This window comes from Salmo salar, chromosome ssa19, assembly GCF_905237065.1.
Source record: "Salmo salar chromosome ssa19, Ssal_v3.1, whole genome shotgun sequence".
NCBI classification, from domain to species: domain Eukaryota; kingdom Metazoa; phylum Chordata; class Actinopteri; order Salmoniformes; family Salmonidae; genus Salmo; species Salmo salar.
Window position 1 is genome coordinate 65967193 of NC_059460.1, and position 20272 is coordinate 65987464.

At 42.6% G+C, this 20272-nt stretch overlaps 1 protein-coding gene and 1 pseudogene across 1 annotated transcript in view; both read left to right on the forward strand.

Moving 5' to 3' along the window:
• Window positions 1–20272, forward strand: part of LOC106579414 (pro-neuregulin-3, membrane-bound isoform) — a 436757-nt gene that overhangs the window by 48614 nt on the left and 367871 nt on the right. The gene's annotated exons all lie outside the window — the stretch shown is intronic.
• On the forward strand, window positions 2279–3051 carry LOC106579415 (tRNA wybutosine-synthesizing protein 2 homolog; annotated as a pseudogene).

The window sequence follows — 20272 nt, forward strand, 5'->3', positions numbered from 1 at the left end:
CACAAAGAGACAGAAACAGCTTAGGAGACATACAACCATGCCTGCCCCAGCCAACACAGACTGCATATGCCCCACCTGCACTAAAGTTTGTGGATCTTGGATTGGACTCTACAGTCACCAAATAATTCACTGTTAACTCAGAAATGGAAGTCATCATCGAATAAAATGGACTGCCATAAGCAAGCATGCATATTTTAGCAATTACATTTACTTTGATACTTAAGTATATCTGTTTATATAGTAGCTAGATAGCTACTCTATTTGTGCCAAAATTTGACTGTCGGGTGTCAGCAAATATAATTAAAAGTTTACACTGGTCATCTATGGCAAAGACACTTATATGTTTCCCCTCTGCAGGTAGACTAGTGGTTAGTCCATTAAGCCAGTAACCAAAAGGTTGCTGGATCAAATCCCTGAGCTGACAAGGTAAAAAGCTGTTGTTCTGCCCCTGAGCAAGGCAGTTAACCCACTGTTCCCTGGGTGCTGTAGATATTAATTAAGGCAGCTTCCTGCACTTCTTCGATTAAAGGGGTTGGGTTAAATGTGGAAGACACATTTCAGTTGAAGGCTTCCAGTTGTACAACTGACTAGGTATCTCCCTTTCATCTGTGTTTGGTTACTGGCAAGCTAGGTCTTCATCCAGAATGGAACAAAAGGGGGAGGCTGGGTTGTTCAAAACTCTGATGCAGTTGTCATGTCACCACATCTGTCATTACAAGAGACATGCCAAAATGGGAGATGTATAAAATATATATATATATATATGTTGTTGGTGCAATTTCAATGTTGTTTAAGTTGCTTTTTGTGTCACCAAATTTGCTTGAGATGATTTTACTGCAACACAGGCCTTTCAAAGAGCTGTCAGTCAAGGTGAGCTCATGAATATAAGCTCCCGCCCACTCAGGCTGTCTACTTACTGGTAGTTAGCGATGAGAGAAAAAGTACTTATTCAAACATTTTGAGCATTTCTATCCCCAAAAATATGATGGGTAATATTTTAGACACTCAAAAGGCTATTTTACATGGGAATAGGAATGACTGTTCTGGACCTTTAACTAGTGATGTTACGTTTGAAACCGGGGCTCCAAGGCATGCGTAAGATTTGCTAAGCAGCGAACTTCGAAGCAGTGTGCCGTTGCGTTTATCACTTTATCAGACGTATGTCATCAATGGCATCCGAAGCTTCATCTGATTGTGTGCTTTTTCAAACCGTGTGTTGCAAAATGTAAAATCCCAATGATTTCGCTGTGGTTCCGATGCTTTCTTCGATTCCAAGCTGCTTTCAAACACCGAACTCTACTCAACACCGTACTTACAAATATAGTTTGAACTTTGTACAACAATATTCACCTGACCGGTAGCGTAGGGAACTATGGATCATTCAGGGACATGAGGGTATGTGGTTGAATCCATTGAAAGTACACTATTTTGAAAATGTATTTTTGTGAAACCACACTTTCTGCACTGTTGTTTAAATCATTTGTTTCATTTAGTATAGTATAAGCTTGTCTTAAGCATCTTAAATAATGCCAAAAAGGAAGCATGATGTAAGATGCGAACCTGGTTTTCAAACCGAATATAAACTACTAAAGTTCTAGAGGTTTGCTGAAAACAGTGGTGAAAAAACTCATATCTGATAATCACATGCTGCTAATATTGTTGACCAGCAGATGTCACTAATGTGCATTATGAACAGATAATGTAGCGCTGAGTAAATAACCTTTTTTCAGCACAATTTGGTGAAAGCACCAAAGCCTTCAGAAAGCCTACCTACATGTGTTAAAAATACAACAGAACAGATTAACTGTAATGGCTATTACACTCACAGTGGCCAAAAATAACTATCTGTATGCCACACCTCCAGTCTTCTGATCTGACCCGTTGGATCATAGCTCAATAATAACCCAACTAAGTGACCCAAGTGGCTGGGTCAAAAATAACCCAACATGTGTTCTGTCCACTATTTACCCAGTGCTGGGTTGGTTTTAATCCAGCATTTTTTAGAGTGTAACATGAATGACATTCATTTTACAGGAGTGGTCGTTGCCAACTGGGTAGCCCCTTTCTTCCTCCCTCACAAATATTGTAACAAATTTGCCAGAATAGGTTACAGCTACACCAGCCAGAATATAGCATGAGCTTGTGGTATGGCAACTTGGTATGAACTTTGAACTCTTATTCACTAAAGAAGTGATACATCCTAGACGTTGAGTTATCAGCAGCAGCTGTAAACGTGCGTGGCCTAGGAAAGGACGGACAATCTCTTCAGATTGACAGGGTACTACAACGTATCCGTTCTACCACACGACGAAAGACTACAAAGTATCCACCCAGAAATATTCTTCAAAGCGCAGCTCAGATAAAGACACGACACCATGCTAGCTGGAGAGGACAGCTGGGTGACACATGTAGACAACAATATCAGGTATGAGTTTGATGTGACCAGGTTGCCTCATTCAACTGCAGCGAGGAGACTGTGGTGGATTTATATGCAGGTATTGGCTACTTCACTAACCCATACTTGGTGCATGCGGGGGCCAGCCATGTTCATGCTTGTGAGTGGAACCCTGATGCCGTGGAAGCCCTGCAGAGAAACTTGGAGTTAAATGGAGTGTCACATCGCTGCACCGTCCACCATGGAGACAACCACTCTCATTGTGTAACCTGGCTGACCAAGAAAATGTGGGCCTCATACCCAGCTCTGCAGATGGCTGGCCTGTTGCCTTTTGACTACTGAGGAAAAACATGTTGCATATTCACCAGACTGTTACCTCACCACCACATCATATTACAGACTGTGACACTTCCTCTGTTCCTGTCATGTAGAGAGGGGACATTTTTGGAGGAGACCAAGGAGAGGTGTCTCCTAAGAGGAGTGACAGAGAAGTTTGGGGTGCCTGGACAAAGGACACAGCCATCCACATTGCCTCTCTGCTGCAGGACATCACTGGGAGACCATGGAAGACTGGCGTCCAGCACAATGAGCATGTCAAGTCATACGCACCTCACATTCACCATACAGTACTAGTCTTAGAATGCAGGCCACTCTGAGGAGACAATAGTCAGGGCAGGACTGTATGACTTTGTTTTTCGTCATAACAGTGGCGGACTGGGACCAAAATTTGTCCCTTTCTAACACACCGGCCCCATTTTTCTCCTAGAGGCCCCCCATCATTAGCAAGATAAGGAGAATTTTGCACTAAAAACCCAAGTCAGACAGGCCACGAGGCTAAAAATGGACCAGTCCATCTGGCATACTCTGCCATTTGTGGCTATTAATAAATTGTTGCACACTAATTTAAATGATTCATCATTGAGTTTTTTTTTAAGAAAAGCATGTTTTATAGATTTATACAATGTGAAAATTAAACTGTTGTTGACAGGTTGTTGTACAACTGATTTTACAAATGTTTATACATGCAATGACTGTGGCTGTTTTGTGTGATGTATTGTTGTCTCTACCTTCTTGCACTTTGTCCTGTTTTCTGTACCCAATAATGTTTGTACCATGTTTTGTGCTGCTACCATGTTGTGCAGCTGCCATGTTGTGTTGCTACCATGTTGTTGTCATGTCGTGTTGCTACGATGCTGTGTTGTCATGTGTTGCTGACTTGCCTAGTTAAATAAAGGTTAAATAAAAATAAATACATCAATAAAAATCTTCATCCCATAATATTGAAAGCGGTGCAATGTTACGCTATCTTCAGACATATAGCCAGTAGCCACCCAAACTAGGACTATCTGAAATATGACAATGATCAATGAAATCACCAGGTACACTACAAACAAATCATGGGCTAAAAACAACCCAATTTGGGTTATTTGGTAACCCAGCGCTGGTTAAATAGCGGACAGATCACATGTTGAGTTGTTTTTACCCAGCCTGTTGTGTTGTGTGAATAACCCAACAAATGAGGTATTTAGGTATTTTTTACTCTCATGCTGGTTGACCTAGAGGCTGGGTCTTTTTGAATATAATCCTTGGGTTATTTTTACAGTTGAAGTCGGAAGTTTACATACACTTAGGTTGGAGTCATTAAAACTTGTTTTTCAACCACTCCACAAATTTCTTGTTAATTAACAAACTATGGTTTTGGCAAGTCGTTTAGGACATCTACTATATGCATGACACAAGTAATTTTTCCAACAATTGTTTACAGACAGATTATTTCATTTATAATTCACTGTATCAAAATTCCAGTGGGTCAGAAGTTTACATAAACTAAGATGACTGTGCCTTTAAACAACTTGGAAAATTCCAGAAAATTATGTCATGGCTTTAGAAGCTTCTGATAGGCTAATTGACATAATTTGAGTCAATTGGAGGTGTACCTGTCGATGTATTTCAAGGCCTACCTTCAAACTTAGTCCTTCAAATCAGTCCCAGAACAACAGCAAAGGACCTTGTGAAGATGCTGGAGGAAACAGGTATAAAAGTATCTCTATTCACAGTAAAACAAGTCCTATATCGACATAACCTGAAAGGCCGCTCAGCAAGGAAGAAGCCACTGCTCCAAAACCGCCATAAAAAAGCCAGACTACGGTTTGCAACTGCATATGGGGACAAAGATCATACTTTTTGGAGAAATGTCCAATGGTCTGATGATACAAAAATAGAACTGTTTGGCCATAATGACCATCGTTATGTTTGGAGGAAAAAGGGGGAGGCTTGCAAGCTGAAGAACACCATTCCAACTGTGAAGCACGGGGGTGGCAGCATCATGTTGTGGGGGTGCTTTAGTGCAGGAGGGAATGGTGCACGTTAAAAATAGATGGCATCATGAGGTAGGAAAATTATGTGGATACATTGAAGCAACATCTCTGTCACGTCCTGACCAGTAAAATAAGTTGTTTGTTATTGTAGTTTGGTCAGGGCGTGGCAGGGGGTGTTTGTTTAGAGTGTTTCGGGGTTTGTTGGGCTATGTTCTATGTTAGTCTATTTCTATGTTAGTTCTAGTATGTATATTTCTATGTGGTGTTTATTGGGTTGACCTTCAATTGGAAGCAGCTGCTCCTCGTTGCTTCTAATTGAAGGTCCTATTTAAGAGGGGTGTTTTTTCTATGGGATTTGTGGGTAGTTGTTTCCTGTTTTGTGTTCGTGCACCTGACGGTACTGTTTAGTGTCGTTTGTTGGTTTTGCATACGTGTTTCTTTTGTTTTCCTTTTTTAATAAAATAAGAAGATGAGTTTACACGTTCCTGCTGCGTTCCCTACGACACCCGTGACAATCTCAAGACATCAGAAAGTTAAAGCTTGGTCGCAAATGGGTCTTCCTAATGGACAATGACCCCAAGAATACTTCCAAAGTTGTGGCAAAATTGACAACAAAGTCAAGGTATTAGAGTGGCCATCACAAAGCCCTGACCTCAATCCTTGGGCAGAACTGAAACAGTGTGTGCGAGCAAGGAGGCCTACAAACCTGACTCAGTTACACCAGCTCTGTCAGGAGGAATGGGCCAAAATTCACCCAACTTATTGTGGGAAGCTTGTGGAAGGCTACCCAAAATGTTTGACCCAAGTTAAACAATTTAAAGGCAATGCTAACAAATACTAATTGAGTGTATGTAAACTTCTGACCCTCTGGGAATGTGATGAAAGAAATAAAAGCTGAAATAAATAATTCTCTCTACTATTATTCTGACATTTCACATTCTTAAAATGAAGTGGTGATCCTAACCGACAGGGAATTTTTACTAGGATTAAATGTCAGGAATTGAGAAAAACTGAGTTTAAGTGTAGTTGGCTAAGGTGTATGTGAACTTCCGACTTCAACTGTATGTATATATATATATATATATATATATATTTTTTTTTAAAGCCTGCTCATCTTAACTTCCATAAATAACAATTCATATTTGTAATAATGTAGGTAGTTTATGCAAAGGATTGTTACCTCTTACCAATATTGCCATTACAAAAATGAATGAATCAATCAGTCAAATGTATTTATAAAGCCCTTCTTACATCAACTGATGTCAGAAAGTGCTGTACAGAAACCCAGCCTAAAACCCCAAATAGCAAGCAATGCAGGTGTAGAAGCACGGTGGCTAGGAAAAACTCCCTAGAAAGGCCGGAACCTAGGAAGAAACCTAGAGAGGAACCAGGCTATGGGGGTGGCCAGTCCTCTTCTGGCTGTGTCGGGTGGAGATTATAACAGAACATGGCCAAGATGTTCAAATATTCATAGATGACCAGCAGGGTCAAATAATAATAATCATAGTGGTTGTAGAGGGTGCAACAGGTCAGCACCTTATGAGTAAATGTCAGTTGGCTTTTCATAGCGATCATTCAGAGTTTCTCTACCGCTCCTGCTGTCTCTAGAGAGTTGAAAACAGCAGGTCTGGGACAAGGTAGCACGTCCGGTGAACAGGTCATGGTTCCATAGCTGCAGGCAGAACAGTTGACACTGGAGCAGCAGCACGACCAGGTGGACTGGGGACAGCAACGAGTCATCATGCCAGGTAGTCCTCAGGCATGGTCCTAGGGCTCAGGTCCTCCAAGAGAGAAAGAGAGTAAAAGAGAATTAGACAGGAGAAATACTCTAGGCCAGTGCCTTGCTAAAGTATTCACCCCCCTTGGCGTTTTTCCTATTTTGTTGCATTACAACCTGTAATTTAAATTGAGTTTTAACTGGATTTTATGTAATGGACATACACAAAATAGACCAAATTGGTGAAGTGAAATGAAATAACTTGTTTAAATTTTTTTTAAATAATAATGGAAAAGTGGTGCATGCATATGTATTCACCCCCTTTGCTATGAAGCTCCTAAATAAGATCTGGTGCAACCAATTACCTTCAGAAGTGACATAATTAGTTAAATAAAGTCCACCCGTGTGTCACATGATCTGTCACATGATCTCAGTATATATACACCTGTTCTGAAAGGCCCCAGAGTCTGCAACACCACTAAGCAAGGGGCACCACCAAGAAAGTGGAATTATGAATACCAAGGAGCTCTCCAAGCAGGTCAGGGACAAAGTTGTGTAGAAGTACAGATCAGGGTTGGGTTATAAAAAAATATCAGAAACTTTTAACATCCCAAGGAGCACCATTAAATCCATTGTTTTTAAATGGAAAGAAAATGGCACCACAACAAACCTGCCAAGAGAGGACCATCCACCAAAACTCACGGACCAGGCAAGGAGAGAATTAATCAGCGAGGCAACAAAGAGACCAAAGATAACCCTGAAGGAGCTTCAAAATTCCACAGCGGAGATTGGAGTATCTGTCCATAGGACCACTTTAAGTCATACACTCCACGGAGCTGGGCTTTACGGAAGAGTGGCCAGAAAAAATCCATTTCTTTAAGAAAAAAAATAAGCAAACATGTTTAGTATTCGCCAAAAGGCATGTGGGAGACTCCCCAAACATATGGAAAAAGGTACTCTGGTCAGATGAGACTAAAATGTATCTTTTTGGCTATCTAGGAAAACACTATGTCTGGTGCAAACCCAACACCTTTCATCACCCCGAGAACACATCCCCACAGTGAAGCATGCTGGTGGCAGCATCATGCTGTGGGGCTGTTTTTCATCGGCAGGGACTGGGAAACTGGTCAGAATTGAAGGAATGATGCATGATGCTAAATACAGGGAAATTCTTGCGGGAAACCTGTTTCAGTCTTCCAGAGATTTGAGACTGGGACAGAGGTTCACCTTCCAGCAGGACAATGACCATACGCATACTGCTAAAGCAACACTCAAGTGGTTTAAGGGGAAACATTTAAATGTCTTGGAATGGCCTAGTTAAAGGCCAGACCTCAATCCAATTCAGAATCTGTGGTATGATTTAAAGATTGCTGTACACCAGCGGGAACCTCATCCAACTTGAAGGAGCTGGAGCAGTATTGCCTTGAAGAATGGGCAAAAATCCCAGTGGCTAGATGTGCCAAGCTTATAGAGACATACCCAATAGACTTGGAGCTGTAATTGCTGCAAGAGGTGGCTTTACAAAGTATTGACTTTGGGGGGGGGGGGGGGTGAATAGTTATGCACGCTCAAGTTTTCAGTTTTTTTGTCTTATTTCTTGTTTGTTTCTCAATCAAAAATATTTAGCATCTTCAAAGTGGTAGGCATGTTGTGTAAATAAAATGATACAAACCCCCCAAAAATATGTTTTAATTCCAGGTTGTAAGGCAACAAAATAGGGAAAATGCCAAGGGTGGTGAATACTTTCACAAGCCGCTGTATAACAGACTGAACCTTGGGGGCAAGTGACACACACCTCCTAGGGATGGCATGGAAGAGCACCAGTAAGCCAGTGACTCAGCCCCTGTAATAAGGTTTGAGGCAGAGAATCCCAGTGGAAAGAGGGGAACTGGCCAGGCAGAGACAGTACGGGTGGTTCGTTGCTCCAGTGCCTTTCCGTTCACCTTCACACTCCTGGGCCATACTACACTCATTCATAGGATCTACTGAAGAGATGAGTCTTCAATAAAGACTTAAAGGTCGAGACCGAGTCTGCGTCTCACACATGGATAGGCAGACCATTCCATAAAAATTGAGCTCTATAGGAGAAAGGCCTGTCTCCAGCTGTTTGCTTAGAAATTCTAGGGACAGTAAGGAGGCTTGTGTCTTGTGACCGTAGCGTACGTGTAAGTATGTACGGCAGGACCAAATCGGAAAGATAGGTAGGAGCAAGCCCATGTAATGCTTTGTAGGTTAGCAGTAAAACCTTGAAATCAGCCCTAGCCTTAACAGGAAGCCAGTGTAGAGAGGCTAGCACTGGAGTAATATGATACATTTTTTTGGTTCTAGTCAAGATTCTAGCTGCCATATTTATCACTAACTGAAGTTTATTTAGTGCTTTTTACGGGTAGCCGGAAAGTAGTCTAACCTATAAGTGACAAAAGCATGGATGAATTTTTCTGCATCATTTTTGGACAGAAAGTTTCAGATTTTTGCAATGTTACGTAGATGGAAAAAAGTTGGCCTTTTTTCAAAAGAGAGATCAGATTCCAGAGTAACACGATGTCCTTCACAGTTTTATTTGAGATGACTGTACAACCATCAAGACTAATTGTCAGATTCAACAGAAGATCTCATTGTTTCCTGGGACCTAGAACTAGCATCTCTGTTTTGTCCGCGTTTAAAAGTAAAACATTTGCCACCATCCACTTCCTTATGTCTGAAACACAGGCTTCCATGGAGGGCAATTTTGGGGCTTCACCATATTTCATTGAAATGTACAGCTGTGTGTTGTCCGCATAGCAGTGAAAGTTAACATTATGTTTGCGGATGACATCACCAAGAGGTAAAATATATAGTGAAAACAATAGTGGTCCTAAAACGAAGCCTTGATGAACACCAAAATGTACAGTTGATTTGTCAGAGTGCAAACCATCTACAGAGACAAAGTGAGGCTTTTAACCATTATTTTATCTTTAAAGAAAGCTAATTTGGCAACGAATGAGCATTCATACGTCTCCCCTCTCTGTCCGAAACGGTGTACACGTTCGAGTTGGATTTTGTCGACAGCTTCGTGTGGGATCTGAAGCACTGTAAGGAGGAATTCCCTAACTACACCCTCAGGAACATCTCCTTCTTTCTCTTGGATACCAGCAAGTACTAGATTTTCTCTCATGGATCTAGTCTGTATGTCAAGTAAGGCTTCTCTCAGAAAGATGTTCTTCTTTTTAAGTTCATTAACATCGGTTTCAATCTTATTGTTTCAATATTATTTAAATCTTATTGCACACTATTCCGCTGATGCTTTGCTGTAGTCTACTTCGCCGATACACATTAAATGCCGTGGCTATGCCTAGAAATGTTTCACATCTGTATTGTGGACTAATGTACTGCAGTATTAAATCTATGTCACTATCCAGCTTGTACACTGAGCGTACAAAACATTAGGAACACCTTTCCATGACATAGACTGACCAGGTGAATCCAAGTGAAAGCCTAATTGATGTCACTTGCTAAATCCACTTCAATCAGTGTGGATGAAGGAGAGGAGACAGGTTAAAGAAAAATGTGTAAGCCTTGAGACAATTGAGACATGGATTCTGTATGTGTGCCATGCAGAGGTTGAATGGGTATGGCAAAATATTTAATTGCCTTTGAACGGGGTATGGTGGTAGGTGATATTGGGAATTTTCCACTACATGTGGGCCCATTATACATGTTAGACTCAGCAGAATAAGTGCACTCGATATGTGTGTCTAGGTCATTAGGCACCATTAGACATGCATCTGTCTTGGGAGTGGGCATGTCTGTTTATTTTTGTACTATTGCTATGGCCTAATGTTTACTGTTGCTATGGTTACACCACCAATGGAATCTATGCCCTAATATGAAACCAAGCTAAAATTAGTGCAAGGCAAAAAGATAATGGTGGATAAAATGCAAGAGGGGATGAATCGTTAACATAAAGAGAAGTTACTATGTGTGTGATGTAAGGATGAAAACTGTATAAAAAGTGTGTGCCAAGGCTGGAAAGAAAGTTGCTTCATGAACCAGTGCGGCATATATATTACTTATTACTTACAACTCAATATTAGGAATGTGTTCTTAATGTTTTGTAAACTCAGTGTATATGCACTGCATATCTCTCATATCATGTACCCATTTAGCCCCTGTACGGAGATTATGAGGTAGCCATTTGTTTGTGGAGTCCATTTATGAGTAGATGATGTGTTATCTCGGTTAAAGCTGCTGTTGAAGCCATCAACAGAGTAACCCACAACACAACGCTCTGGTGAACCGAAAGCAGCTGCTGCCATTAATACAGTGTTCTCAAATTGAGGATCTAAAGCAGAGGTAAGAAAAACCGTGCATGGTAAATAAAACCTTATCCATGGAGATGATGTCAACTCACTCCCAAAGATAACAAGACAAAATCCCCCTTCTGCCTAGGGCTCACTCTCTGCCTAGTGCTCACTCCAGAGTGAGCTCCATGTTCCCCCCTAATCTGCCATTTTACATGGGTCTCTCCCATAGATTCATTGCCCAGGCACATCTGATTAATGCAAATGCATTGGTAACACTCCCTTTCTTTCAAGTGACTTCTAGCAGACAATAGCTAGTTAGGTTTACAGTGACTACTAGCAATTTGAGCTTTAACCTGTTGGGGCTAGGGGGCAGTATTTGCAAGGCCGGATAAAAAAACGTACCCGATTTAAACTGGTTACTCCTCTTGCCCGGAAGCGAGAATATGCATATATTAGGCCAAAACCTGAGAAGATTCCATACAGGAAGTGCCCTGTCTGACAATTTGTTGTCATTCTGTTGCATCTCTATCGAAAATACAGTATCTGTGCTGTAACGTGACACTTTCTAAGACTCCCATTGGCTCTCTAAAGCCGCCAGAAAGTGGAATGGGGTGTCTGCTGTCTCTGGGCAAAGTACAACACCTCTGTTTGTGAGTGGTCAGTCTGGGGACAGTGAGACTGAGATGCGCGTTCACGAGAATTCTCCATTTTTTTCTTTCAGCCTTTGAATCAATACAACGTTGCCCGGTTGGAATATTATCGCTATTTTATGAGAAAAATAGCATAAAAATTGATTTTAAACAGCATTTGACATGCTTCTAAGTACGGTAATGGAATATTTTGAATTTTTTGTCACGAAATGCGACGCGCGTCACCCTTCGGATAGTGACCTGAACGCACGAACAAAACGGAGCTATTTGAATATAACTATGGATTATTTGGAACCAAAACAACATTTGTTGTTGAAGTAGAAGTCCTGGGAGTGCATTGACGAAGAACAGCAAAGCAATCCAATTTTTCTAATAGTAATTCTGAGTTTAGTGACTCCCAAACTTGGTGGGTGTCAAAATAGCTAGCCATGATGGCCGAGCTATGTACTCAGAAAATTGCAAAATGTGGTTTCGCCAAAAAGCTATTTTAAAATCTGACACCGCGATTGCATAAAGGAGTTCTGTATCTATAATTCTTAAAATAATTGTTATGTATTTTGTCAACGTTTATCATGAGTAATTTAGTAAATTCACCGTAAGTTTTCGGTGGGTATGCTAGTTCTGAACATCACATGCTAATGTAAAAAGCTGTTTTTTGATATAAATATGAACTTGATTGAACAAAACATGCATGTATTGTATAACATAATGTCCTAGGAGTGTCATCTGATAAAGATCATCAAAGGTTAGTGCTGCATTTAGCTGTGGTTTTGGTTTTGTGACATATATGCTTGCTTTGAAAATGGCTGTGTGATTATTTTTGGCAGGGTACTCTCCTGACATAATCTAATGTTTTGTTTTCGCTGTAAAGCCTTTTTGAAATTGGACAATGTGGTTAGATTAATGAGAGTCTTGTCTTTAAAATGGTGTAAAATAGTTATATGTTTGAGAAATTGAAGTTATAGCATTTTTGAGGTATTTGTATTTCGCACCACGCAATTCCACTGGCTGTTGACTAGGGTGGGACGCAAGCGTCCCACCTAGCCCAGGGAAGTTAATGGGAATATGAACAATTTGAACTTAGTAATGTATCCGTGACTAGAATCGTTCAACGCTGGACAGACCAATCGGAATCCATGCTTCAAAATTGTTTAGATCACAAGTACAGGGAAGTGTTCCGGGCAGCCTCAGAGTATAACATCGATTTATACGCTGCCTCGGTGAGTGAGTTTATAAGGAAGTGCATTGGTGATGTTGTACCCACTGTGACTATTAAAACCTACCCTAACCAGAAACCGTGGATAGATGGCGGCATTCGCGCAAAACTGAAAGCGACTGGGAATATGGCCGAATATAAACAGTGTAGTTATTTCCTCCCCAAGGCATTCAAACAAGTGAAATGTAGGTATAGGGACAAAGTGGAGTCGTAATTCAACGGCTCAGATATGAGACGTATGTGGCAGGGTCTACAGGCAATTACGGACGACAAATAGAAAACCAGTCACGCCACGGACACCCAACATCTTGCTTCCTGACAAACTAAACACCTTCTTTGCCCGCTTTGAGGATAATACAGTGCCACCGACGTGGCCAGCTACCAAGTGCTGTGGGCCCCCCCTCTCCTTCCCTGTGGCCGAAGTGAGTAAGACATTTAAACGTGTTAACCCTCGCTAGGCTGCAGGCCCAGACGGCATCCCTAGCCGAGCTTGCGCAGACCAACTGGCTAGTGTGTTTACGGACATATTAAATCTCTCCCTATCACAGTCTGCTGTTCCCACATGCTTCCAGATGGTCACCATTGTTCCTGTACCGAAGAAGGCAAAGGTAACTGAACTAAATGACTATCGCCTCGTAGCACTCACTTCTATCATCATGAAGTGCTTTGAGAGACTAATCAAGGATTATATCAACTCCACCTTAGCTGCCACTCTAGATCCACTTCAGTTTGCAGCATTCAACACCATAGTACCCACCAAGCTCATCATTAAGCTTGAGGCCCTGGGTTTCAACCTCGCCCTGTGCAATTGGGTCCTGGACTTTCTGACGGGCCGCCCTCAGGTGGTGAAGGTACGAAACAACATCTCCACTTCGCTGCGGGTGCGTGCTCAGCCACCTCCTGTACTCCCTGTTCACCCATGACTGTGTGGCCATGCACGCCTCCAACTCAATCATCAAGTTTACAGACGACACAACAGTAGTGGGCTTGATTACCAACAACCATGAGACAGCCTACATGGAGGAGGTGAGGGCACTCAGAGTGTGGTGTCATGAAAACAACCTCTCACTCAACGTCAACAAAACAAAGGAGATGATCGTTGACTTCAGGAAACAGCAGAGGGATCACCCCCCTATCAACATCGACGGGACAGTAATGGAGAAGGTGGAAAGTTTTAAGTTCCTCGGCATTCACATCACAGACAAACTGAAATGCTGTGTGGTGAAGAAGGCACAACAGTCCCTCGTCAAACTCGGTAGGCTGAAGAAATGTGGCTTGTCACCTAAAACCCTGACAAACCTTTACAGACGCACAATTGAGAGCATCCTGTCAGGCTGTATCACCGCCTGGTCCGGCAACTGCACTGCCCTCTACCGCAAAGCTCTCCAGAGGGTGGTGCGGTCTACCCAACGCATCACCGGGGGCAAACTACCTCCAGGACACCTACAGCACCTGCTGTCACAGGAAGGACAAAAAGATCATCAAGGACAACAACCACCCGAGCCAATGCCTGATCACCCCGCTACCATCCAGAAGGCAAGGTCAGTACAGGTGCATCAAAGCTGGGACCAAGACACTGAAAAACAGCTTCTATCTCAAGGTCGTCACACTGTTAAACAGCAATCACTAACTCAGAGAGGCCGCTGCCTACATACAGACTCAAATCATTGGCCACTTTAACCTGTTGAGGACAAACTTTCTGCTTGCGTGTCAAACGCTGTTAAAAATCTATTTTTATGCTATTTTTCTTGTAAAATAGCGATAATATTCCAACCGGGCGACGTTGTATTCATTCAAAGACTAAAATAAAAAAATGGAAAAGTCTGATGAACGCGCATCTCCAGTCTCACTGTCCACAGGCTGACCACTTACAAACTCTGCTGCTGTACTTTGCCCAGAGACAGCAGACACCCCATTCCACTTTCTGGCGGCTTTAGAGAGCCAATAGAAGCCTTAGAAAGTGTCACGTTACAGCACAGATGCTGTAATGTCGTTAGAGATGCAACAGAAGGACAACAAATTGTCAGACAGGGCACTTCCAGTATGGAATCTTCTCAGGTTTTGGCCTGCCATATGAGTTCTGTTATACTCACAGACACCATTCAAACAGTTTTAGAAACTTTAGAGAGTTTTCTATCCAAATCTACTAATTATATGATTTCTAGTTTCTGGGCAGGAGTAGTAACCAGATTAAATCGGGTACGTTTTTTATCAGGCCGTGAAAATACTGCCCCCTATCCCAAAGAAGTTAATAAATGCAATTTATTTATGCATTGAAAATTAATGTTAATGTCCTTATTAATATTTTACTGACCCAATTAGCATACAAGGAACAATTACAGTGGGGGAATAAAGTATTTGATCCCCTGCTGATTTTGTACGTTTGCTCACTGACAAAGAAAGGATCAGTCTATAATTTTAATGGTAGGTTTATTTGAACTGTGAGAGACAGAATAACAACAAAAATATCCAGAAAAACGCATGTCAGAAATGTTATAAATTGATTTGCATTTTAATGAGGGAAATAAGTATTTGACCCCCTCTCAATCAGAAAGATTTCTGGCTCCCAGGTGTCTTTTATACAGGTAATGAGCTGAGATTAGGAGCACACTCTTAACAGAGAGTAGCAGCAGCATAGAAGAGGTTTGGGGGGGATGCAAATAGTCTGGGCCATTTGATCAGCTGTTCAGGAGTCTTATGGCTTGGGGGTAGAAGCTGTTTGGAAGCCTCTTCGACCTAGACTTGGCGCTCTGGTACCAATTCCTGTGTGGTAGCAGAGAGAACGGTCTATGACTAGGGTGGCTGGAGCCTTTGACAATTTTTAAGGCCTTCCTCTAACACCGCCTGGTATAGAGGTCCTGGATGGCAGGAAGCTTAGGCCCAGTTATGTACTGGACAGTACGCACTACCCACTGTAGTGCCTTGCGGTCGGAGGCTGAACAGTTGCCATACCAGGCAGTGATGCAACCCATCAGGATGCTCTCGATGGTGCCACTGTAAAATCTTTTGAGGATCTGACGACCCATGCCAAATCTTTTCACTCTCCTGAGGGGAATAGGTTTTGTTGTCCCACTTCCCGACTGTCTTGGTGTGCTTGGACCATGTTAGTTTCTTTGTGATGTGGACCATGTTAGTTTCTTTGTGATGTGGATGCCAAGGAACTTGAAGCTCTCAGCCTGCTCCACTACAGCCCCAATGATAAAAATGGGGGCGTGCTCAGTCCTCCTTTTCCTGTAGTCCACAATCATCTTCTTTGTCTTGATCACGTTGAGGGAGAGGTTGTTGTCCTTGCACCACACGGTCAGGTTTCTGACCTCCTCCATATCGGCTGTCTCATCGTTGTCGTGATCAGGCCTACCACTGTTGTATCATCAGCAAACTTAATGATGGTGTTGGAGTCGTGCCTGGCTGTGGAGGCATGAGTGAACAGGGAGTACAGGAGGGGACTGAGCACGCACCCCTGAGGGGCCCACGTGTTGAGGATCAGCGTGGCGGATGTGTTGTTACCTACCCTTACCACCTGGGGGTGGCCCGTCAGGAAGTCCAGGATCCAGTTGCAGAGGGAGGTGTTTAGTCCCAGGGTCGCTGAGCTGTAGTTAATGAATAGCATTCTCATATAGGTGTTCCTTTTGTCCAGGTGTGAAAGGACAGTGTGGAGTGGGATTGAGATTGTGTCCCAGTCCTTGCTGCTGAAAAGCATGCCCACAGTATGATGCTGCCAACACCATTCTTCACCGTAGGGATGGTGCCAGGTTTCCTCCAGAGATAATGCTTGGAATTCAGGCCAAAGCTTCAATCTTGGTTTCGTCAGACCAGAGAATCTTGTTTCTCATGGTCTGAGAGTATTTAGGTGCCTTTTGGCAAACTCTGAGCGGGCTGTCATATGTCTTTTACTAAGAAGTGGCTTCCATCTGCCCACTCTACCATAAAGGCCTGATTGGTGGAGTGCTGCATTAATAGTTGTCCTTCTGGAAGGTTCTCCCATCTCCACAGAGGAACTCTGGAGCTCTGTCAGAGTGACCATCGGGTTTATGGTCACCTCCCTGAACAAGGCCCTTCTCCCACAATTGCTCAGTTTGGCCGGGCAGCCAGCTCTAGGAAGAGTCTTGGTGGTTCTAAACTTCTTCCATTTAAGAAAGATGGGGGCCACTGTGTTCTTGGGCACCTTCAATGCTGCAGAAATGTTTTGGTACCCTTCCCCAGATCTGTGACCCCACAATCCTGTCTCGGAGCTCTACGAACAATTCCTTTGACATCATGACTTGATTTCTGCTCAGACATGCACTGTCAACTGGGGGACCTGATATCGGCAGGTCTGTTCCACACCCACTAAATTGGCGCAAACATACTGTACTTCAAATTCTGTTCAAGAATGTATAGGAACGTTTTGGGGAAATGACGTTCAGTACAAACCATTCTGCAATGTAACAAAGGTTCAAGAGAAGTGAACGCACCTACAGTGAGGGAAAAAAGTATTTGATCCCCTGCTGATTTTGTACGTTTTCCCACTGACAAAGAAATGATCAGTGTATAATTTTAATGGTAGGTTTATTTGAACAGTGAGAGACAGAATAACAACAAAAAAATCCAGAAAAACGCATGTCAAAAATGTTATAAATTCATTTGCATTTTAATGAGGGAAATAAGTATTTGACCCCCTCTCAATCAGAAAGATTTCTGGCTCCCAAGTGTCTTTTATACAGGTAACGAGCTGAGATTAGGAGCACACTCTTAAAGGGAGTGCTCCTAATCTCAGTTTGTTACCTGTATAAAAGACACCTGTCCACAGAAGCAATCAATCAATCAGATTCCAAACTCTCCACCATGGCCAAGACCAAAGAGCTCTCCAAGAATGTCAGGGTCAAGATTGTAGACCTACACAAGGCTGGAATGGGCTACAAGACCATCGCCAAGCAGCTTGGTGAGAAGGTGACAACAGTTGGTGCGATTATTCGCAAATGGAAGAAACACAAAAGAACGGTCAATCTCCCTCGGCCTGGGGCTCCATGCAAGATCTCACCTCGTGGAGTTGCAATGATCATGAAAACGGCAAGGAATCAGCCCAGAACTACACGGGAGGATCTTGTCAATGATCTCAAGGCAGCTGGGACCATAATCACCAAGAAAACAATTGGTAACACATTACGCCATGAAGGACTGAAATCCTGCAGCACCCGCAAGGTCCCCCTGCTCAAGAAAGCACATATACATGCCCGTCTGAAGTTTGAATGATTCAGAGGACAACTGGGTGAAAGTGTTGTGGTCAGATGAGACCAAAATGGAGCTCTTTGGCATCAACTCAACTCGCCGTGGTTGGAGGAGGAGGAATGCTGCCTATGACCCCAAGAACATCATCCCCACCGTCAAACATGGAGGTGGAAACATTATGCTTTGGGGGTGTTTTTCTGCTAAGGGGACAGGACAACTTCACCGCATCAAAGGGACGATGGACGGGGCCATATACCGTCAAATCTTGGGTGAGAACCTCCTTCCCTCAGCCAGGGCATTGAAAATGGGTCATGGATGGGTATTCCAGCATGACAATGACCCAAAACACACGGCCAAGGCAACAAAGGAGTGGCTCAAGAAGAAGCACATTAAGGTCCTGGAGTGGCCTAGCCAGTCTCCAGACCTTAATCCCATAGAAAATCTGTGGAGGGAGCTGAAGGTTTGAGTTGCCAAACGTCAGCCTCGAAATCTTAATGACTTGGAGAAGATCTGCAAAGAGGAGTGGGACAAAATCCCTCCTGACTTGTGTGCAAACCTGGTGGCCAACTACAAGAAACGTCTGACCTCTGTGATTGCCAACAAGGGTTTTGCCACCAAGTACTAAGTCATGTTTTGCAGAGGAGTCAAATACTTATTTCCCTCATTAAAATGCAAATCAATTTATAACATTTTTGACATTCGTTTTTCTGGATTTTTTTGTTGTTATTCTGTCTCTCACTGTTCAAATAAACCTACCATTAAAATTATAGACTGATCATTTCTTTGTCAGTGGGCAAACATACAAAATCAGCAGGGGATCAAATACTTTTTTCCTTCACTGTATGTGCTCTTGCTTCAAGTCAAACCCAAAGCCTGGGTATTCATCAGAAAATAGCTTGCACTTAGGCCTGGGTAGTCCACAACAGCTGGTGAGTGTGTGTATGTATGTCCACAGGTCTGTATGTACGTGTGGGTGAACAAATACACATTTGTGTGTGTGTGTGCAGGCATGGGTGGTTGAGTGTGTGTGTGTGCACATGTGTGTACGAATAATGTATATGCACACATTTGTGTCTCTGTGTGTGTGTGTGTGTGTGTGTGTGTGTGTGTGTGTGTGTGATTGAGTGTGCACGTGTGTGTGTGTAGTGGGGCGGGATACTCGGGCCAGATGGGGCCAGCTGGGGATCTGGTGGCTTAGATAAGATGATGGGTGACACTGGCCTCCTTCATGTGGTGCCAGCAAGTTAGAGCCAGGGTTATAGCTTGGTGCTCAGTGGGACAATATGCTCAGATACTCAAATAGCTCTCACAGTCTCACGTCAGAATTAGACGTTCATCCATGTTTCTCAAACGTAGAATTTCGAAGTTGTTGTTAACGTCAAATTTAGAAGTGTTTAAGGTTAAGTTTAGACATTAACTCCACATTTTTAAGGTTAGGGTTAAGTTTAGGCATTCATTGCAAAATCTTAAGGTTGGGCATTAACTCCGAATAGTTAAAACCCATAGGGCCGGTTTCACAGACAGGGCTTAGATTAAGCCAGGAGTAGGCCTTCATGTATATTAGTTAAACCAGGACCCAGGACATTTAAGTAGCTTTCATGAACGTGGCTTAAATGTGGCTTAGTTAGTCAGAGACTATGGAGTCCTGGCATAAGGTAAGTCAGCCTAAATGAGAACACCTGGGTTAAGCCTGATTAGGTTAAGGTTGAGCACATGCTGTTGGTCTAATGGTGCTCATAAAAACCCAGAATGGAATAGAAAACACCATTACTGGTGTGAATCTTGAGACAAAACAATGGCAGAGACAAAAATAATTTGTTCAAAAAACGTGTTAGTCACTGAGTTAAGACAGCTCAAACAGGCATTTTAGTCTGGGACTAGGCCTAAACCTTGTCTGTGAAACCGGCCCATAAGAGTCTAAGCCCTGTCTAAGCCAGCGGGGTTCTACTAAACTATATGGAATTGTTTTAAGAAGGTCAGAATTTTAAGACCCCTTGAAGTATAAATGTATGAACATTTTCATTTGGCCTTACCGCTATAAACCCATAAAAACACCCTGAATAACAGATTCACTACATGGAACAACAGATCGTCCCAAAAAATACATGTAAAGGTTTATCTAAAAGTTTGTTCTGAAGTATCTGTCCTATATCTGAGAGATATAAGAAAGATCAGGAAACATTTGTAATTTTTTTATTACATGTATTTAACCCCTTATTTTTGGCACAATATATCCCATATACTTCCATACATTTTTTTCAACTGGTGACCTTCAGACAAGTTTTGTGAAGCCTGTGGGAATCCTTGAGCTAAACAACCAACATGTACATGTTCGTGAGAGTCACCTTTGGACTGACGGGGTCTTCATATTTAGTGTGTAGCCCAAACTGTTCGGACGCTACAGACAGAAGTTGGCAGATCGGCTGTACCGACTTCAGACGAGTCCCAAGATGCTTGTGGGGATCGTAGAGCCAAACTAAAAACA